General features: G+C 40.9%; 1 pseudogene; it reads right to left on the bottom strand.

Annotated features, from left to right (window-relative positions):
- Positions 1-10,625: 10,625 nt before the first annotated feature.
- LOC114118516 (olfactory receptor 1165-like) lies at positions 10,626-13,376 on the bottom strand (annotated as a pseudogene).
- Between the last annotated feature and the right edge of the window lie 5,857 nt (positions 13,377-19,233).

The raw sequence follows: 19,233 nt of genomic DNA, 5'->3' as shown, positions 1-19,233 counted from the left end.
GTACATGTGTCTCTTTCAATTCTGGTTTCCTCGGTGTGTATGCCCAGCAGTGGCATTGCTGGGTCATACGGTAGTTCTATTTGCAATTTTTTAAGGAATCTCCACACTGTTCTCCATAGTGGCTGTACTAGTTTGCATTCCCACCAACAGTGTAGGAGGGTTCCCTTTCTCCACACCCTCTCCAGCATTTATTGCTTGCAGACTTTTGGATCGCAGACATTCTGACTGGTGTGAAGTGGTACCTCATTGTGGTTTTGATTTGCATTTCTCTAATAATGAGTGATATTGAGCCTCTTTTCATGTGTTTGTTAGCCATCTGTATGTCTTCTTTGGAGAAATGTCTATTTAGTTCTTTGGCCCATTTTTTGATTGGGTCATTTATTTTTCTGGAATTGAGCTGCATCAGTTGCTTGTATATTGTTGAGATTAGTTGTTTGTCAGTTGCTTCATTTGCTATTATTTTCTCCCATTCAGAAGGCTGTCTTTTCACCTTGCTTATATTTTCCTTTGTTGTGCAGAAGCTTTTAATTTTAATTAGATCCCACTTGTTTATTTTTGCTTTTATTTCCAGAATTCTGGGAGGTGGATCATAGAGGATCCGTCTGTGATTTATGTCTGAGAGTGTTTTGCCTATGTTCTCCTCTAGGAGTTTTATAGTTTCTGGTCTTACATTTAGATCTTTAATCCATTTTGAGTTTATTTTTGTGTGTGGTGTTAGAAAGTGATCTAGTTTCATTCTTTTACAAGTGGTTGACCAGTTTTCCCAGCACCTCTTGTTAAAGAGATTGTCTTTACTCCATTGTATATTCTTGCCTCCTTTGTCAAAGATAAGGTGTCCATATGTGTGTGGATTTATCTCTGGGCTTTCTATTTTGTTCCATTGATCTATATGTCTGTCTTTGTGCCAGTACCATACTGTCTTGATGACTGTGGCTTTGTAGTAGAGCCTGAAGTCAGGCAAGTTGATTCCTCCAGTTCCATTCTTCTTTCTCAAGATTGCTTTGGCAATTCGAGGTTTTTGTATTTCCATACAAATCTTAAAATTATTTGTTCTAGTTCTGTGAAAAATATGACTGGTAGCTTGATAGGGATTGCATTGAATTTGTAAATTGCTTTGGGTAGTATACTCATTTTCACTATATTGATTCTTCCAATCCATGAACATGGTGTATTTCTCCATCTATTAGTGTCCTCTTTGATTTCTTTCATCAGTGTTTTATAGTTTTCTATATATAAGTCTTTAGTTTCTTTAGGTAGATATATTCCTAAGTATTTTATTCTTTTTGTTGCAATGGTGAATGGAATTGTTTCCTGAATTTCTTTTTCCACTTTCTCATTATTAGTGTATAGGAATGCAAGGGATTTCTGTGTGTTGATTTTATATCCTGCAACTTTACTATATTCATTGATGAGCTCTAGTAATTTTCTGGTGGAGTCTTCAGGGTTTTCCATGTAGAGGATCATGTCATCTGCAAACAGTGAGAGTTTTACTTCTTCTTTTCCAATTTGGATTCTTTTTATTTCTTTTTCTGCTCTGACTGCCGTGGCCAAAACTTCCAGAACTATGTTGAATAGTAGCGGTGAAAGTGGACACCCTTGTCTTGTTCCTGACTTTAGGGGAAATGCTTTCAATTTTTCACCATTGAGGATAATGTTTGCTGTGGGTTTGTCATATATAGCTTTTATTGTGTTGAGGCATGTTCCTTCTATTCCTGCTTTCTGGAGAGTTTTTATCATAAATGGATGTTGAATTTTGTCAAAGGCCTTATCTGCATCTATTGAGATAATCATATGGTTTTTATTTTTCAATTTGTTAATGTGGTGAATTACATTGATTGATTTGCGGATATTGAAGAATCCTTGCATCCCTGGGATAAAGCCCACTTGGTCATGGTGTATGCTCTTTCTAATGTGTTGTTGGATTCTGATTGCTAGAATTTTGTTGAGGATTTTTGCATCTATGTTCATCAGTGATATTGGCCTGTAGTTTTCTTTTTTTGTGACATCTTTGTCAGGTTTTGGTATTAGGGTGGTGGTGGCCTCATAGAATGAGTTTGGAAGTTTACCTTCCTCTGCAATTTTCTGGAAGAGTTTGAGGAGGATAGGTGTTAGCTCTTCTCGAAATTTTTGGTAGAATTCAGCTGTGAAGCCATCTGGACCTGGGCTTTTGTTTGCTGGAAGATTTCTGATTACAGTTTCAATTTCCGTGCTTGTGATGGGTCTGTTAAGATTTTCTATTTCTTCCTGGTTCAGTTTTGGAAAATTGTACTTTTCTAAGAATTTGCCCATTTCTTCCATGTTGTCCATTTTATTGGCATACAACTGCTGATAGTAGTCTCTTATGATCCTTTGTATTTCTGTGTTGTCTGTTGTGATCTCTCCATATTCATTTCTAATTTTATAGATTTGATTTTTCTCTCTTTGCTTCTTGATGAGTCTGGCTAATGGTTTGTCAATTTTATTTATCCTCTCAAAGAACCAGCTTTTGGCTTTGTTGATTTTTGCTATGGTCTCTTTTGTTTCTTTTGCATTTATTTCTGCCCTAATTTTTAAGATTTCTTTCCTTCTACTAACTCTGGGGTTCTCCAATTCTTCCTTTTCTAGTTGCTTTAGTTGTAGAGTTAGGTTGTTTATTTGACTTTTTTCTTGTTTCTTGAGGTATGCCTGTATTGCTATGAACTTTCCTCTTAGCACTGCTTTTATAGTGTCCCACAGGTTTTGGGTTGTTGTGTTTTCATTTTCATTAGTTTCTATGCATATTTTGATTTCTTTTTGATTTCTTCTGTGATTTGTTGGTTATTCAGAAGTGTGTTGTTCAACCTCCATATGTTGGAATTTTTAATAGTTTTTGTCCTGTAATTGAGATCTAATCTTAATGTATTATGGTCAGAAAAGATGCTTGGAATGATTTCGATTTTTTTGAATTTATCAAGTTTCGTTTTATGGCCCAGGATGTGATCTATCCTGGAGAAGGCTCCATGAGCACTTGAAAAAAAGGTGAAATTCATTGTTTAGGGGTGAAATGTCCTATAGATATCAATTAGGTCTAACTGATCTAATGTATCATTTAAAGTTTGCGTTTCTTTGTTAATTTTCTGCTTAGTTGATCTGTCCATAGGTGTGAGTAGGGTATTAAAGTCTCCCACTATTATTGTGTTATTGTTGATTTCCCCTTTCATACTTGTTAGCATTTGTCTTACATATTGTGGTGCTCCTATATTGGGTGCATATATATTTATAATTGTTATATCTTCTTCTTGGATTGTTCCTTTGATCATTATGTAGTGGCCTTCTTTGTCTCTTTTCACAGCCTTTGTTTTAAAGTCTATTTTATCGGATATGAGTATTGCCACTCCTGCTTTCTTTTGGTCTCTATTTGCGTGGTATATTTTTTTCCAGCCCTTCACTTTCAGTCCGTATATGTCCCTTGTTTTGAGGTGGGTCTCTTGCAAGCAGCATATAGAGGGGTCTTGTTTTTGTATCCATTCGTCCAGTCTTTGTCTTTTGGTTGGGGCGTTCAACCCATTTACGTTTAAGGTAATTATTGATAAGTATGATCCCATTACCATTTACTTTATTGTTTTGGGTTCGGGTTTATACACCCTTTTCGTGTTTCCTTTCTAGAGAATATCCTTTAGAATTTGTTGGAGAGCTGGTTTGGTGGTGCTGAATTCTCTCAGCTTTTGCTTGTCTGTGAAGCTTTTGATTTCTCCTTCGTATTTGAATGAGATCCTTGCTGGGTACAGTAATCTGGGCTGTAGGTTATTGTCTTTCATCACTTTAAGTATGTCTTGCCGTTCCCTCCTGGCCTGAAGAGTTTCTATTGAAAGATCAGCTGTTATCCTTATGGGAATCCCCTTGTGTGTTATTTGTTGTTTTTCCCTTGCTGCTTTTAATATTTGTTCTTTGTGTTTGATCTTTGTTAATTTGATTAATATGTGTCTTGGGGTGTTTCGCCTTGGGTTTATCCTATTTGGAACTCTCTGTGTTTCTTGGACTTGGGTGATTATTTCCTTCCCCATTTTAGGGAAGTTTTCAACTATTATCTCCTCAAGGATTTTCTCATGATCTTTCTTTCTGTCTTCTTCTTCTGGGACTCCTATAATTCGAATGTTGGAGTGTTTCATATTGTCCTGGAGGTCTCTGAGATGGTCCTCATTTCTTTTAATTCGTTTTTCTTGTTTCCTCTCTGATTCATTTATTTCTACCATTCTATCTTCTATTTCACTAATCCTATCTTCTGCCTCCGTTATTCTACTATTTGTTGCCTCCAGAGTGTTTCTGATCTCATTTATTGCATTATTCATTATATTTTGACTCTTTTTTATTTCTTCTAGGTCCTTGTTAAACCTTTCTTGCATCTTCTCAATCCTTGTCTCTAGGCTATTTTTCTGTGATTCCATTTTGATTTCAAGATTTTGGATCATTTTCACTATCAATATTCGGAATTCCTTCTCAGGTAGATTCCCTACTTCTTCCTCTTTTGTTTGGTTTGGTGGGCAACTCTCCTGTTCCTTTACCTGCTGAGTATTCCTCTGTCTCTTTATCTTGGTTATATTGCTGCGTTTGGGGTGGCCTTTTTATATTCTGGTAATTTGTGGAGTTCTCTTTATTATGGAGCTTTCTCACTGTGGGTGGGGTTGTATCAGTGGCTTGTCAAGGTTTCCTGGTTAGGGAGGCTTGTGTTGGAGTTCTGGTGGGTGGAGCTGGGTTTCTTCTCTCTGCAGTGCAGTGGAGTGACCCGTAATGGGTTATGAGACATCAAAGGTTTTGGGATAATTTTGAGCTGCCTGTATATTGAAGCTCAGGGGAGTATTCCTTTGTTGCTGGAGAATTTGGGTGGTATGTCTTGTTTTGGAACTTGTTGGCCCTTGGGTGGAGCTTGGTTTTGGTGTAGGTATGAAGGCATTTGATGAGCTCCTATTGCTTAATGTTCCCTGAATTCAAGAGTTCTCTAATGTTTTCAGGCTTTGGATTTAAGCCTCCTGCTTCTGGTTTTCGGTTTTATTTTTACAGTAGCCTCTAGACTTCTCCATCTATACAGCACTGATGATAAAACATCTAGGTTAAAGATGAAAAGTTTCTCCACATTGAGGGATACTCAGAGAGGTTCACTGAGTTACAAGGAGAAGAGAAGATGGAGGGGGTAGTTAGATGTAACTGGAATGAGATGCGGTGAGATCAAAAGAGGAGAGAGCAAGCTAGCCAGTAGTCACTTCCTTATGTGTGCTCTATAGTCTGGACCGCTCAGAGGTGTTTACGGAGTTATACGGGGAAGAGGAGAGGGAGGAAGTAGACAGAGGTGACCAGGAGGATAAGAGAGAGGAATGAGAAGGAGAGAGACAAATCCTGCCAGTAACCAGTTCCTTAGGTGTTCTCCACTGTCTGGAACACACAGAGATTCACAGAGTTGGACAGAGAAGAGATAGGGGAGAAAAGAGACAGAGGCCACCTGGTGGAGAAAAAGGAGAGTCCAAAGGAGGAGAGAGTGGTCAAGCCAGTAATCTCGCTCTCAGGTAAACTTGGGTAGTGAAGTTTGGGTTTTTAAATGTACAAAATTGACAACAAAAACCTAAGAGCAAAGATTAAAAATCTAGAGTAGAGGTTGGATTTTCAAAAATACAATATTAAAGAAAAGAAGCAGAAGGAAAAAGGAAGAAAGAAAAAAAAACAAGAATTATCAAAAAAAAACAACAACAACAACAAAAAACAAACAAAAAACCACCAACAATCATCCAAAGACTATATATGGTGTTTGCCTTAAAAAAAAAAAAGTCTTTTTTTTTAATAGTAATACTAGGTTATAGAAATAAAAATTAGAGGAGAAATAGAAGACTTAACAATTTAAAAAAAGTTAGAAAAAAAAGAAAAAACAAAACAAACAAAACAAAACAACAAAAAAAAAAGGAATGATTTTTAAAATAGTAAAAATATTTCTAGCCCTTCTCTGATGTTGTGGGCTGTGTGGGATCACTTCCAAGGTGGTTCCCTCTGTTTAACTTCTTTTGTTTGCTGGTTTTTTAGGCTCACTAGTTCAGTCGCGCTGTGGGGAGGGGGGATGCTGCAAACAAATAGCACCGTCATGTGCACACAGTGTCTCAGCCCCGCTTGACCTGTCCCTTCTCGCAGCGCACAAAGCGCTCCGGCTCTACGATGCTCAGCCGGGAACCGTCTGGGGCTGGCCCTAGGCTGTGTGCACTTCCCCGGTCCAAGCTGCTCAGGTTCGGCGCTCAGGCAGCCCTCAGAGGCACAGATTCGGCTGGGACTGCGCTTTGTGCCCTTCCCAGGTCCGAGTAGCTCAGGAGTTTGGCGAGCGTGATTGCCATGGCTTGTCACCTTTTCTGCCACTGCCGCTCAGCTCTCTGGGTGGACCGCTGGCGCACCCCGTGAGGCAGACTGTGACTGTCCAGCACCCCCAGAAGTCTTAGCAAAGGAGCCTGCTTGCAGTTAGGTAAGTAAAGTCTCTCCAGGTCTGCAATTGCCCCTTTCCAGTCCTTATGGCTCTGGCTGCCTGCCCCCGGCAGGGGATGGTCTGCAGCTGGCTTTTTCCGTTCCGTCCTTTGTTCTGTGCACGGTCCTGGCGGTGTCTTATGTTCGAGCTTTTCGCGTGGTAGCTATCCCACAGTCTGGTTTGCTAGCCCAAGTTAGATCGTTCTGGTTGCGCGTGGGGCGTTCCTGCCCGATTCTTGCAAAGCACTGCAGCCTGCGCCTCCCGCGCGTCCCTGCCCTGCCCCCACTTCCCAATGGCGGATGCAGGCGTCTGTGCTGCTTTTCCACTGGGGGAGTTACTGTTGGGCTTGTAATCTCTTAGTTTTAATTATTTATCTATTTTTCCTTCCTGTTATGTTGCCCTCTGTGTTTCCAAGGCTCGCCACAGACTCGGTAGGGAGAGTGTTTCCTGGTGTTTGGAAAGCTCTCTTCTTAAAATTCCCTTCCTGGGATGGGCTTCCCTTCCCGGGACGGAGCTCCCTCCCCACCTCCTTTGTCTCCTTTTTCCTCTTTTTTATTTTTTCCTACCTGTTTTTGAAGACAATGGTCTGCTTTTCTGGTTGCCTGATGTCCTCTGCCAGCCTCCAGAAGTTGTTTTGTGGAGTTTGCTCAGCGTAGAAATGTTCTTTTGAGGAATTTGTGAGGGAGAAAGTGGTCTTCCCGTCCTATTCCTCTGCCATCTTTTCAGCAGTCTCGAGGATACCCACTTTTACTGTTTATTAAAAATTATACTAAAGTTTTCAACTAGTTAACCAAACACAAGAAAAAAATAAAGGGAATAACACTGGAAACAACCTATCCAGAAAACATTTGACTAGAGATTATATGATATGCATGTTGAAAATCCAAAATAATCTACAAATAAATTATAAAATTATTAAAAGATATTTTCAGAGTTGCCAAAATGCATTGAATCCTAATTGAAAAACAATACACATTTTATAAATGACATTTAAAATAGTATGAAAAGTAATCACAAATTGATATTAATTTAAAAATATGTAAGAACTTTATAAAAATATGATGTATCTTATATTGTAAAACATGAAGTAGATCTAAGTAAACATGATCATGTGGCATGCTATGGTTTGGAGACCTGAGGCTTCAAACACCACTCTCTGCACATTGATCTACAATTCTACTGTATTTCTACACTAAACCCAGACAAGAATAATTCTAAAGGTTGTTTTAAAAGGTAGAGATAAAGAATATCTTAAACACTCTGCAAGATTAAGAGTAACTTTTTAAGAGTTGCTCAACTTGATATCAAAGCCTATTAGTTAAGGGTAGTTCTGATTATAAAACACCTAGAAGCATACAGAAAGTCTAGAAACAGAACTATAGATATACTGATGTTTACTTTATGAATATTCTGGCACCACAGAGCAGTGTTAAAATGAGTAAATTTTTCAATAAGCATTTCTGGGGTAAATATATGCCAATAAGTCAAAATATAAAATTAGCTTATAGTCATGCCCCCATCAAAATTTAGTTTGAAATAAGTTGTAAAGTAATTAACCTCCACTTAAAATAAATAAATTTATATTTTTAAAAAATCAATGTAAACAGAGAAAATAAAACCCCAAATTGAAAATGGAGGGAGTAGAGTGTAAAATATAATACTGCATGAAATTTGTGATAACTTAGCACATAAAACATGAATATCTTTATTATTTTGGAGGTAAGAAGTGGATCTGAAATAAGACATTAGAAGCACTTCACTGTGTAGAGAAACAGTTTGTTAAACATTGATTCATTAATTCATTAAACATAAGGAAATGTGTGCCCCTAAAGACATCGCCAACTGAATGAAAAGACACACCACAATCTAGGAGAAAATATTCATGATACACACATCAAAGGACTTTTATTTAGAATGCATAATGAAATACATTTTTCATAATAAAATATTAATAACCTAATAGAAAAATATTTTAAAATAAACCTGAATAGGCCCTTCACAAAGAAGTAAGACAAGTCAAATGACTAATAACTAAATTATAGGAATTCAGCCACATTAGTAAAGTGGAATTGAATTCATCACCAAGATGAAGTACCCCTACTTACCCACCAACCTGAAAATATTAAAATGTCTGCTATGAGAGTATTAAACGTTATCAAAAATAGACAATAATTAGAACCCACATATAATATAGTTTGAATTTAAACTAATCCATCCATTTTGGAAAATCGTTTCATGGCATCTGGCAAAAGATCAGAAACAAGCGCCCTTTGATCCAGAACATTCAGAGATAGGGCACACCTCACACAGTGAGTGCTCATGTTCAGTGAGCACATACTTGTGTAAGAATGTTCATGCAGCATTTACGTTAAAGACAAAAAAGGTGAAATAACCAGAAGTGAAACTGCTGGCTCACATGGTAGTTCTGTTTTTACCGTGTGTGTGTGTGTGTGTGTGTGTGTGTGTGTGTGTGTAAAACTCCATACTGCTTTCCATACAGTATGCAGTTGGTTATACCAAGTTACATTCTCTCCCACAATGCACAGCGTTTCCCTTTACTCTAATTCTTTCCAACAATTGTTATATGCAGACTTTGTAGAGGAAAGGAGGAAGGGGTATTTAGGAGTATAAAGTCTACAAAATGCTCTGCATAAAACGGATAAGCTACAGGAAGCCGCTGCCCAGCGCCGTGAGTTATTCCTGTTATCCTTTGCTGCGCTGTGCTCAGTCACTTCAGTTGCATCCAGCTTTGCAACCCCATGGACTCCAGCCCACCAGGCTCCTCTGCCCATGGGACTGGGTTGCCGTGCCCCCCTCCAGGGGATATTCTCCACCCAGGAATCAAACCCATATCTCTGGCATCACCTGCTTGCAGGCAGGTTCTTTACCCACTGAGCCACCAACGTTTAATACTGTCTAATCTAAAAACATAATGAATCACTATGTTGTGTATATAAAATTATTATAACTCTGTAACTAAATACTACTTCAAAAGAGAAGAGGAAATAGCCAAACTCCATTTGTAGTAGTAGTATGAATAAACATATTCTCATATCAATATATTTATTTTGTAGAACATTCTTCAGCACCAAAAAGGGAACTACTGTTACAGTCAATCACTTAAAAATTCTTTTGAAACAAAATGCTGAGCCAAATAAGCCAGACATAAGGGAATATACTCTAAAATTTTAATAATACAAATTTCAAAAGTGATAAAGTTAAGTTTTAACTCTCGTAACCTATTCTCTGTTTAGAAGAAAAATCTTTGAACACTGCAATGGAGTCTGTTCCTAGAGGCATCAAGAGGCACAGTGACTAAAAACATGCTCACAGAGATGCTGCAAAGAGCTGACGATGTCTTTAATTTCTTGGAGAAAGTAACATACAGGATGATTATACAAAATTACTTGTCTACCTATTACATTCCATAATTTGAGAAAAAGAGAAAGGAAAGGAAGAGAGAAAAAAGAAAGAAAGAAGACATGGAACAGAAATCATTTGCAAATTCTGAGGATTTCAGAATATGGACAGCCTTCTGCTGCACTGTGCTTAGCCGCTCAGTCTTACCCGACTCTGAGACCCCGTGGACTGTAGCCCACCAGGCTCCTCTGTCCTTGGGGATTTTCCAGGCAAGAATACTGGAGTGGGCTGTCATGCCCTCCTTGAGGGGATCTTCCCTACCCAGGGAAAGAATCCAGGTCTCCCGCATTGCAGGCAGATTCTCTACCATCTGAGGCACCAGGGAAGCCCTGGACACTGTTAGACGGTCATTATTTTGCCTATAACATTCTGAAAGTGAGACATAAACATATATTTTTCTTTTAAACTGAAGGTGACATTTTAAAATCACAGTGCAGTTTAAAAATCACATTATATTCATATGGTACATAATTTTCTCAAGAGATTGTATCCCATTGTGTCTCAGTCACTAAAGAATCAACTTGCACTTCGGGAGACATGAGTTCCATTGCTGGCTTGGGAAGATCCCCTGGAGGAGGGCATGGCAACCCACTCTAGTATTCTTGCCTGGAGATTCCCCGTGGACAGAGAAGGGGTCACAAAGAGTAGGACACTGGGATAAGCACACATTGGAAGAAAAATGTAATAACCTTCAACACACTGTATAAAGCACATTTAAGAAACTGCTTTCCTCTATCTCTCTTCTCACTCAAAATTACATTGGGTGAGAAAACATTTTGGTATTGACTAATTTTATGATGGTCTCCTTCACATCATTATTTCTAAGGCTGTAGATAAGGAGATTTAGCATGGGGATCACTATTGTGTAAAGCACAGTGGCTACTTTGATGAAGAGCCATGAGCTTCTGGAGTTGGGTACACAGTAGAGAAGAAGGATGACCCCATGGAAAATGGTGATGGCGGTCAGGTGGGAGGCACAGGTGGAGAAGGCTTTTCAGAGTCCACCAGCTGAAGGCATCTTGATGATTGTGACAATTATGAAAATATAGGAGGCGAGGATAAGCAGGAGGCTACACACCTCACTGAGAGTAGAAATGATAAAACGTGTCATCTGACTGAAGTGAGAGTCAGAGCAAGAGGCAGAGACGATGGCAGAGTACTCACAGCCAAAGTGATGTATGACGTTAGAACCGCAGAAGGACAGCTCCAAAAGAGAACAGGTGATTGTCAAGGAACACGATCCACCCCACGTGTAGGTTCCAGCGACTAGGAGGCTGCAGAGCTTAGGAGACATAGCAACTGTGTAGAGCAGGGGGTTACAAACAGCTACAAACCGGTCATAGGCCATCACTGCTAACATGAACATCTCCGTAATCGCAAGTGTGCAACCAAAGAAGAATTGCATCATGCAACCCACGTAGGAGATAGTCCTTCTGTCCACAACCAAGATCTCTAAGAGTTTAGGTGTGGTTATAGAAGAGTAACAAAAATCAAGAAAGGAGAGATGGCTGAGAAAGAAGTACATGGGGGTGTGGAGCTTGGGGTTGATTCTGATGATCACAATCATACCCAGGTTTCCCACCACAGAGACGGTGTAGACGGTGAAGAAAGCCAGGAATAGGGGCACCTGGAGCTGCGGGTATTCTGAGAAGCCCAAGAGGACGAAGGTGATTCCCGCACTCTGATTTCTCTCATCCATCACTACGGCTTCTGCCAGAGAAAGCCAGAGAGCTCACCCTAAGCAACCAGACATGACAGAAACAGAGGGTATTTTCCTCCCAGCCTGGACAGGGGACTGGTTTGCAGTGGTGACGTCTGGGATTTCCCAGGAATGCGAATAAGGCGCAGTTGGAGCCCAAATATACCGTGTGTCTACAGGTGTGGAGAGTGCAAGTCAGCTTCTGATGTAGGGGCAAGGAGAGGATGGACTGGGAAGGACTGGGTGTCAGGGTGACTCAGAAAATGTCCTTGTTTGAATTTTCTCAACCTTCCCAGCTGTTGCCCTTTTCTCCACATGGATAATTCCTTTCTTTAGCTTCATTTAATTGAACTTGTTGATTGCACTTGCAAATTCTTCTGTTTGTTCAGGCCATTCTAACTGCTCAAGATGTCCTCTGTTTTTCTCTCACTTTTCCTTAGTGCTCCCCGATCAGAGAGAGGCTTTCCCAGGTAGTGCGGTGGTAAAGAATCCTCCTGATGGTGCAGGAGATGCAAGGGACATGAGTTCAATCCCTGGGTCAGGAATATCCCCAGGGGAAAGAATTGGCACCCCACTCCAGTATCCTTGCTGGTGAAAACTGGTGGACGGAGGAGCCTGGCGGGCGAAAGTCCATGGAGTCGCAAGTCACACAACTGAGAGATTCAGCACCCACCTCATCAGAGAAGCCTCAGGTTTACCTTCCCTTAATGATTTCACCAACTGGCCAAACCCTGGTGAAAGGTCATATATTGTATCTCCTAGAGAATATGAATGATGTCTTGTTAACAATCTAGACTCTTTAATCAAGTCAGCTTGCCTTCAAATTTAACCTCAGTCACTTATTAATATGTTTCCGACAAGTTAAGCTCTCTGAAACCTTACCTTTAGAATATAATTCTATTTTAAGAATTTCTTTTTACTATACAATTATGTATAAAATATAACTTAGTGAATTAAAATGTTTAAGACTTTAATTTCACATGTAATAATTGCCCCCCACTAAATTTAGTGTAGAATTCTGGAGTGGGTAGCCATTCCCTTCTCCAGGGGATCTTCCCAACGCAGGGACTGAACCCAGGTCTCCCACATTACAGGTAGATTCTTTACCAGCTGAGTCACAAGGGAAGACCAGAAACACTGGAGTTCGTAGCCTATCCCTTCTCCAGCAGATCTTCCCCACCCAGGAATCGAACTGGGGTCCCATGCATTGCAGGTGGATTCTTTCCCAGCTGAGCTATCAGGGAAGTCCAACTTTAATTATTTTCTAAAATATTTAAGACTTTAATTTCACATGTAATAAATGGCCCCCACCAAATTTAGTTTCTTCTCTTGTATTTCTAATGCTGTTTTTCATGTTTACTTTGAATTTGAAATATATAACCTCAAAATATTCTACAATGTAGCACCACCTATAATTTTATGAAGTCTGAAATGGTGCAAATAGCGACTAAGAAGAAGAAAAACTGCATACACAGAGGAAATCTTTTCTTAATTATTTTCTAATGTTTCCTTCTTAGCTGCACATTTCCATTAATGTCTCAAGCCATCAAGGCACAAGCTTTGTTTTGTCCATTTTTCCCTGTCCTTGTCTGTATCTCTATGATTTCCTTTCCATCCAAGGTGGAGGATGTGAAAAATGTAATTAGGACAAAATGAACATATTCTTCAAAATACACTCCCATCTTTATTGCTACCTACCACACACCTATTCAGCAGCTGTCTTTTTATTTAGCCTAACTACAACCATCCTTCAAGACTAATTTTCATTCAGTCTTAGTTTAAAATCATGCTCAAATGCTTACCCATATTCAAAATCATCTCCATACAGATTACCTGCAATCTGAACTCTTCTGTCTGGATTTCTGTGATCTCTACAAGAACTAAACTACCAGTGCAGCAGACATAAGAGACACGGGTTCTCCTCCTGCGTTGGGAAAATCCCCTGGAGGAGTGTACGGCAACCCACTCTGGTGTTCCTGCTTGGAGAATCCCATGGACAGAGGAGCCTGGCGGGCTACAGTCCATAGGGCTGTTTATAAAGAGTCAGAAAGGACTGAAGCGACTTAGCACGCACAGTATCACTGCATTATCTAGACTGCTTGATAGCTACTTCTTTCGTTTCACTCACTGCAGCAATTTTGATTTTGGTGCACAAAATACACACATTTTGGTATATAAAAGCATTATTACCTCTTAATATCAAATCCCAGGCAACATATTTCAGACTGCTTTGGGGTTTAATTCAGAATTCAAGTTTGCTGTACTGCTCCAACTTGCTTTCACCTGCATGATTTTAAACTCAAAAAATTTAATGCAAAATCTGGCATATTTCTCTACAGTTTTATAGATTTATTTTTAATATTTCCTTAATTTTTTAAATTGAAAATAAATGCTACTACTTGAATATCCACCAAGGACATCATTCAGCTATATAAGCAAAGTTCAAAAATAAGTTCAATATCTTGTATTCTTCCCCTTAAATGAATTAAATGAATACCATTTCATTGCTACTAGGGTTGCATAGGTGTTTCTCTGCCAAAAATATTGTTAATTTCAAAGTTTCCCACATCAGAATTAAAGTAAATCACTTAATTTAAACAACTCACCAGAAGCCATGTAGTCTTAATAGATTGATTTACTGAAGACTTCTTTAAATAAGAATCTTGAAAAGTATTTAACAAAAATACTTACATTTATTAAAACTGTTGTAGCTTATAATAAGAGTATTGTAACCTCTTCCAAAGTGTATTTCAGTAAAGTCATCAAGAAAATTACATTTTTTTCTCATTAAAAAATAGAGACACTCCCAAGGGTAAGCTGTATGCTTGTAAACTAAACTTAGGGATCATGCTGTATATTTATGTCTACCTGAGTGACTTTGGGGATTCACACCCCAGACAATTTTGATTGGTGTGTTTTCCATGAGCTACAAACAAGGCAATTTAAAGAAAATCCCATACTCCTCATTTAGAGTATAATTCATTTTACATCATTAAATTATATAAGAAGCTTGAGCATGTTTATCTTCTTATCTTAGGAAAATAACACTAGCAATCAACCTGTTTATATTTATATTTATCATGGAAGATGTGAATTCCAAAATTCAGAAAAAGAAAATCACAATTACTGTTCAATAGACCAAGCATAGTGTTGTTTCTGTGTTATGTTTATTTCAGTCTTTCCTCTAAGTTTTCTTATTTGGACATCTACATTTTTGTAAAAATCACATTCAATATCATGCTGAATAGAAATATGATATTATGGCATTTGCAGTTATTATTATATCCCAGTGTTTCTACTTTATTAAAACCTGTTGAATATACATTTTTTGATAATGCAATTGATAAAAACCTATCAATTATGTGGTATATGAATGGTCTATTTCATCATAATAAACTGCTGCAGATTCAGTGGCTTGAAAAACACTCATTTATTAATTCACAATTTTTGTTAGGGACCAAACGACAGTCTCTAGGACCTGAGTCATGTTTACCAGAAAGAGACAGGATATGCGCTCATCCTGCCTGGCCAATCATGTAACGCCAGCTACTCCTGTAACTGAGACAAAGAACTGCCTGTATATAAGCCGCCATACTCCTTTGTTCGCGGCTCTTGTCGGATTCCCTTGTGTGGGATGAGACTTGAGCCCTAGCGGGCTAGAGATAAACTCCCTTCTTGTTTTTGCATTACTGTGGTGAACTTGCTCTCTCAGTCGGTTCGGAGAAACGGGCTCGGAGCATAACATCTGGGGGCTCGTCCGGGATCTCCATCCCGCCGGGGAGGACAACTCTCCTGGTAGAAGGGAGTAACCTCATTAGGAGATAAGGGCACTGAGCACCGGTGCTAACGTTGCAGAAGCCCAGATTAAGTCCGAGGCCTAGTATCTTACTGGGGAGGCATCTGGCTGTAAAGTGCAGAGGCAAGTCAGCGTAAGGCCGGGGCCTAGTTTCGTGCTGGGGAGGCAGCTGGCTCTGATACTGGATTAAGTCAGCGTAAGGCCGGGGCCTGTTTTTGTGCTGGGGAGGCAGCTGGCTCTGTGAACATCCTGCAGGTAAGATTGAGTGCATTGTCGGTGGCCACCTTGTGTTTGTTATCTGTTTGTCTATTTGTGGTGTCTGCGTTGCTCTTTGTGTGCTCTGTTGGCTCCCAGTGTACTTTTCTGTGATCATGGGACAAACAACTTCTACTTCTTTATCTCTTATGATTAACCACTTCTCTGATTTCAAGTCTAGAGCACAGAATCTATCATTGCTGGTAAAAAAAAGCAAGTTAGTAACTTTTTGTTCTGCCTAGTGGCCTGCTTTTGATGTCACCTGGCCACAAGAAGGCACCTTCAGCCTGCCTACTATTCAAGCGGTCAGAGAGAAGGTGCTCACCCCCTACCCTTCAGGACACCCAGCCAGACCAAACTCCATACATTTTAGTCTGACAGGACCTGGTGCAAAACCCCCTGGCCTGGCTAAAACCTTTTGTTTTTCAGCCCCTCACTTCCCTTCCCTCTTCCCCGCCCTTGCTTCCACAGGTTCCACAGGTTTCATCGGGAGAAGCCAAAAAGAGAACCAAGCCTTCAGCTCCTCTCAGAAAAAGGGGCCCCACCTAGGGAACTCGGAGAAAGGCAAAAAATAAAGATAAAAAATGGGCGGCATAGCAGAAAAAGACCTGGAGGTTCCCTCCTCCACCATTCATGCGTTTCCGGTCTGGGCGGGGCCAGCCAGAGAGGGTAGAAAACGGACATATCAGTATTGGCCCTTCTCCACTAGTGATTTGTACAATTGGAAAACCCAGACTCCCTCCTTCTCTGAAAAACCGCAGGGTCTTATTGATCTTTGAGAGTCTATCCTGTTTACTCACAATCCCACTTGAGATGATTGTCAGCAACTGTTACAGGTACTTTTTACTACAGAGGAGCACTAACGGATCCTGTCAAAAGCCTGGAAAAATGTGCCAGGGGTGGATGGGAGGCCCACAATGCAGCCTAACCTCATTGAGGAGGGGTTCCCCTTGGTGCGACCCAACTGGGACTTCAAACGCACTGAAGGTAAGGAGCGTCTCCGAGTGTACCATCAGACTCTCATGGCTGGCCTTAGAGGGGCCGCCAAAAAGCCAACTAATTTGGCCAAAATAAATCCAGTGAGACAACAGCCAAATGAGAGCCCAGCAGCCTTCCTAAAAAGGATAATAAAAGCTTTTAGACGGTATACCCCTATAGACCCACAGGCAGATGAGTCATGAGCGGCAGTTATGTTAGCATTTGTAAATCAAGCAGCCCCTGATATTAAAAAAAGTTACAAAAGATAGAGAGGTTAAATGAACAATCCTTGCAAGATCTAGTGAGGGCAGCCGAGAGAGTTTTTAATCATGGAGAGACCCCAGAAGAGAGAGAGGACTGCATTAAAAAAAAAAAAAAATTAGAGCTGAAGAAAACCGTAAAAATCAAAAAGAGGGGCCCAAGAACCCCAAGAACGAGACTCCCTCTCCAGACAGTCATATCCTCTACGCGGGTGAGGATAGCGACTAGGGGGGTCAGGGCTCGAAGCCCCTCCCCGAGTCCTGGGTAACTATAAATGTGGAGGGAAAACCAGTTGGCTTCGTGGTGGACACGGGAGCCCAATACTCCAAAAAGATGGACCCATGTCTAAAAAAAAGTAGCTAGGTGCAGGGAGCAACCGGGACTAAACGATATGGATGGACTACAAAACGGCATGTGAACTTGGGGGCCCACCAGGTAACCCATTCTTTTCTGGTGATACCTGAGTGTCCAGCGCCCTTGTTGGGAAGAGATTTACTGTCTAAAGTAAATGCCCAAATTCATTTCGACCACGGACAAGTGTTGGTTTTAGATGGGACCGGGCATCCTCTTCAGGTCCTGTGTCTGGCATTAAAAGATGAATACAGACTCTACTTGCCAGAGGCCCCAGCGACAATAAGCCCCGAAGTACAACTATGGGTTCAAAAATACCCTCAGGCCTGGGCTGAAACTGCAGGAATGGGACTAGCCAAACAGAGGCCCCCTATCATTGTGGAACTGAAAGCCAGTGCTTCCCCGGTGAGGGTACAACGGTATCCCATGAGTCAGGAGGCTCGACAAAAAATTACTCCTCATATACAATGCCTCATAGACACTGGGGTCCTGAAAAGGTGCCGGTCCCCGTGGAACACTCCCCTGTTGCCTGTAAAAAAGCCTGGGGGAACTGATTTTAGACCGGTTCAAGATCTACGAGAAGTCAACAAACAGGTAAATGATATTCATCCTATGGTTCCTAACCCTTATACATTGCTAAGCAACTTGCCTCCAAACTACATTTGGTATACTGTTTTAGATTTAAAAGATGCCTTTTTCAGTTTGCCTCTTGCCCCTGCAAGCCAAGAGATCTTTGCCTTCGAATGGCAGGAAGACGGTGGTCAGACCCCTGTGCAGCTGACATGGACTCGCTTACCACAGGGTTTCAAAAACTCGCCCACGTTATTTAATGAGGCCCTGGACGAAGACCTCCGTGAGGTTGAACGCCCTACCATTGTTTTATTACAATATGTTGATGACCTTATGCTGGCGGCAGCTACAGAGAAAGAGTGCCAAGAGGCAACAGGTGACCTTCTCCAAACCTTGGGGACTTTAGGTTACCGGGCTAGTGCCAAAAAGGCCCAGATTGCCAAGCAAGAGGTTACATACCTCGGTTATAAGATAAAACAGGGCCAGAGGTGGCTAACACAGGCTATAAAAGAAACCATCCTCCAGATCCCTGAGCCGGCTAACCCTAGACAAGTGAGAAAATTTCTGGGAACGGTGGGATATTGCCAGTTATGGATCTTGGGGTTTGCAGAAAAGACCAGGCCCCTATATGAGGGGACCAAAGAAAACAAGGACTGGAAATGGACTGAGCCAATGAAAGAGGTCTTCCAAGAGCTCAGGCGAGCCTTGCTAGAGGCTCCTGCCCTTGCCCTCCCTGATCCATCTAAGCCTTTCCAATTATTTGTAGATGAAAAGCGGGGGATAGGAAAAGGGGTACTAACACAGAGATGGGGACCATGGAAGCGACCTGTAGCTTACCTTTCCAAGAGACTGGACCCAGTGGCAGCCGGATGGCCACCTTGCCTCCGTATCATCACAGCCACCGGGCTCTAAGTCCATGATGCTGATAAACTGACTTATGGACAGAGACTCTTGGTCTACACTCCTCATGCCATAGAGAGAGTTTTAAAGCAACCCCCAGGTAAATGGATTTCTAATGCCCGCTTGACACACTACCAGGCCTTGCTACTTGACACCCCACGGATTCATTTCCAAACTCCCTGCACTCTAAATCTGGCCACTCTTTTGCCCAATCCGGGGGAAAATAGCCCCCTCCATGACTGTGATGAGATACTGGCCGGGGTAACAGCAATTGAAAGGACTTAACCGATACTCCACTGGATAACAGTGAGCTAAGATGGTTCACAGACGGCAGCAGTTATGTAAAAGATGGACAGAGACGGGCGGGAGCCACAGTAGTAGATGACTCTGGATGGATGATATGGGCAGAGGCCCTTCCCCCAGATACCTCAGCACAAAAGGCAGAGTTAATTGCCCTGATACAAGCATTAGAGAGAGCCAAAGGAAAAAGAATAACTATTTTCACTGGTAGTCGCTATGCTTTTGGCACGGTACACATCCAGGGCCCGATAT

The sequence above is a fragment of the Ovis aries genome, chromosome 15 (assembly GCF_016772045.2).
Source record: "Ovis aries strain OAR_USU_Benz2616 breed Rambouillet chromosome 15, ARS-UI_Ramb_v3.0, whole genome shotgun sequence".
In the NCBI taxonomy this organism is placed as follows: domain Eukaryota; kingdom Metazoa; phylum Chordata; class Mammalia; order Artiodactyla; family Bovidae; genus Ovis; species Ovis aries.
This window is presented reverse-complemented; position numbering and strand designations above follow the sequence as displayed.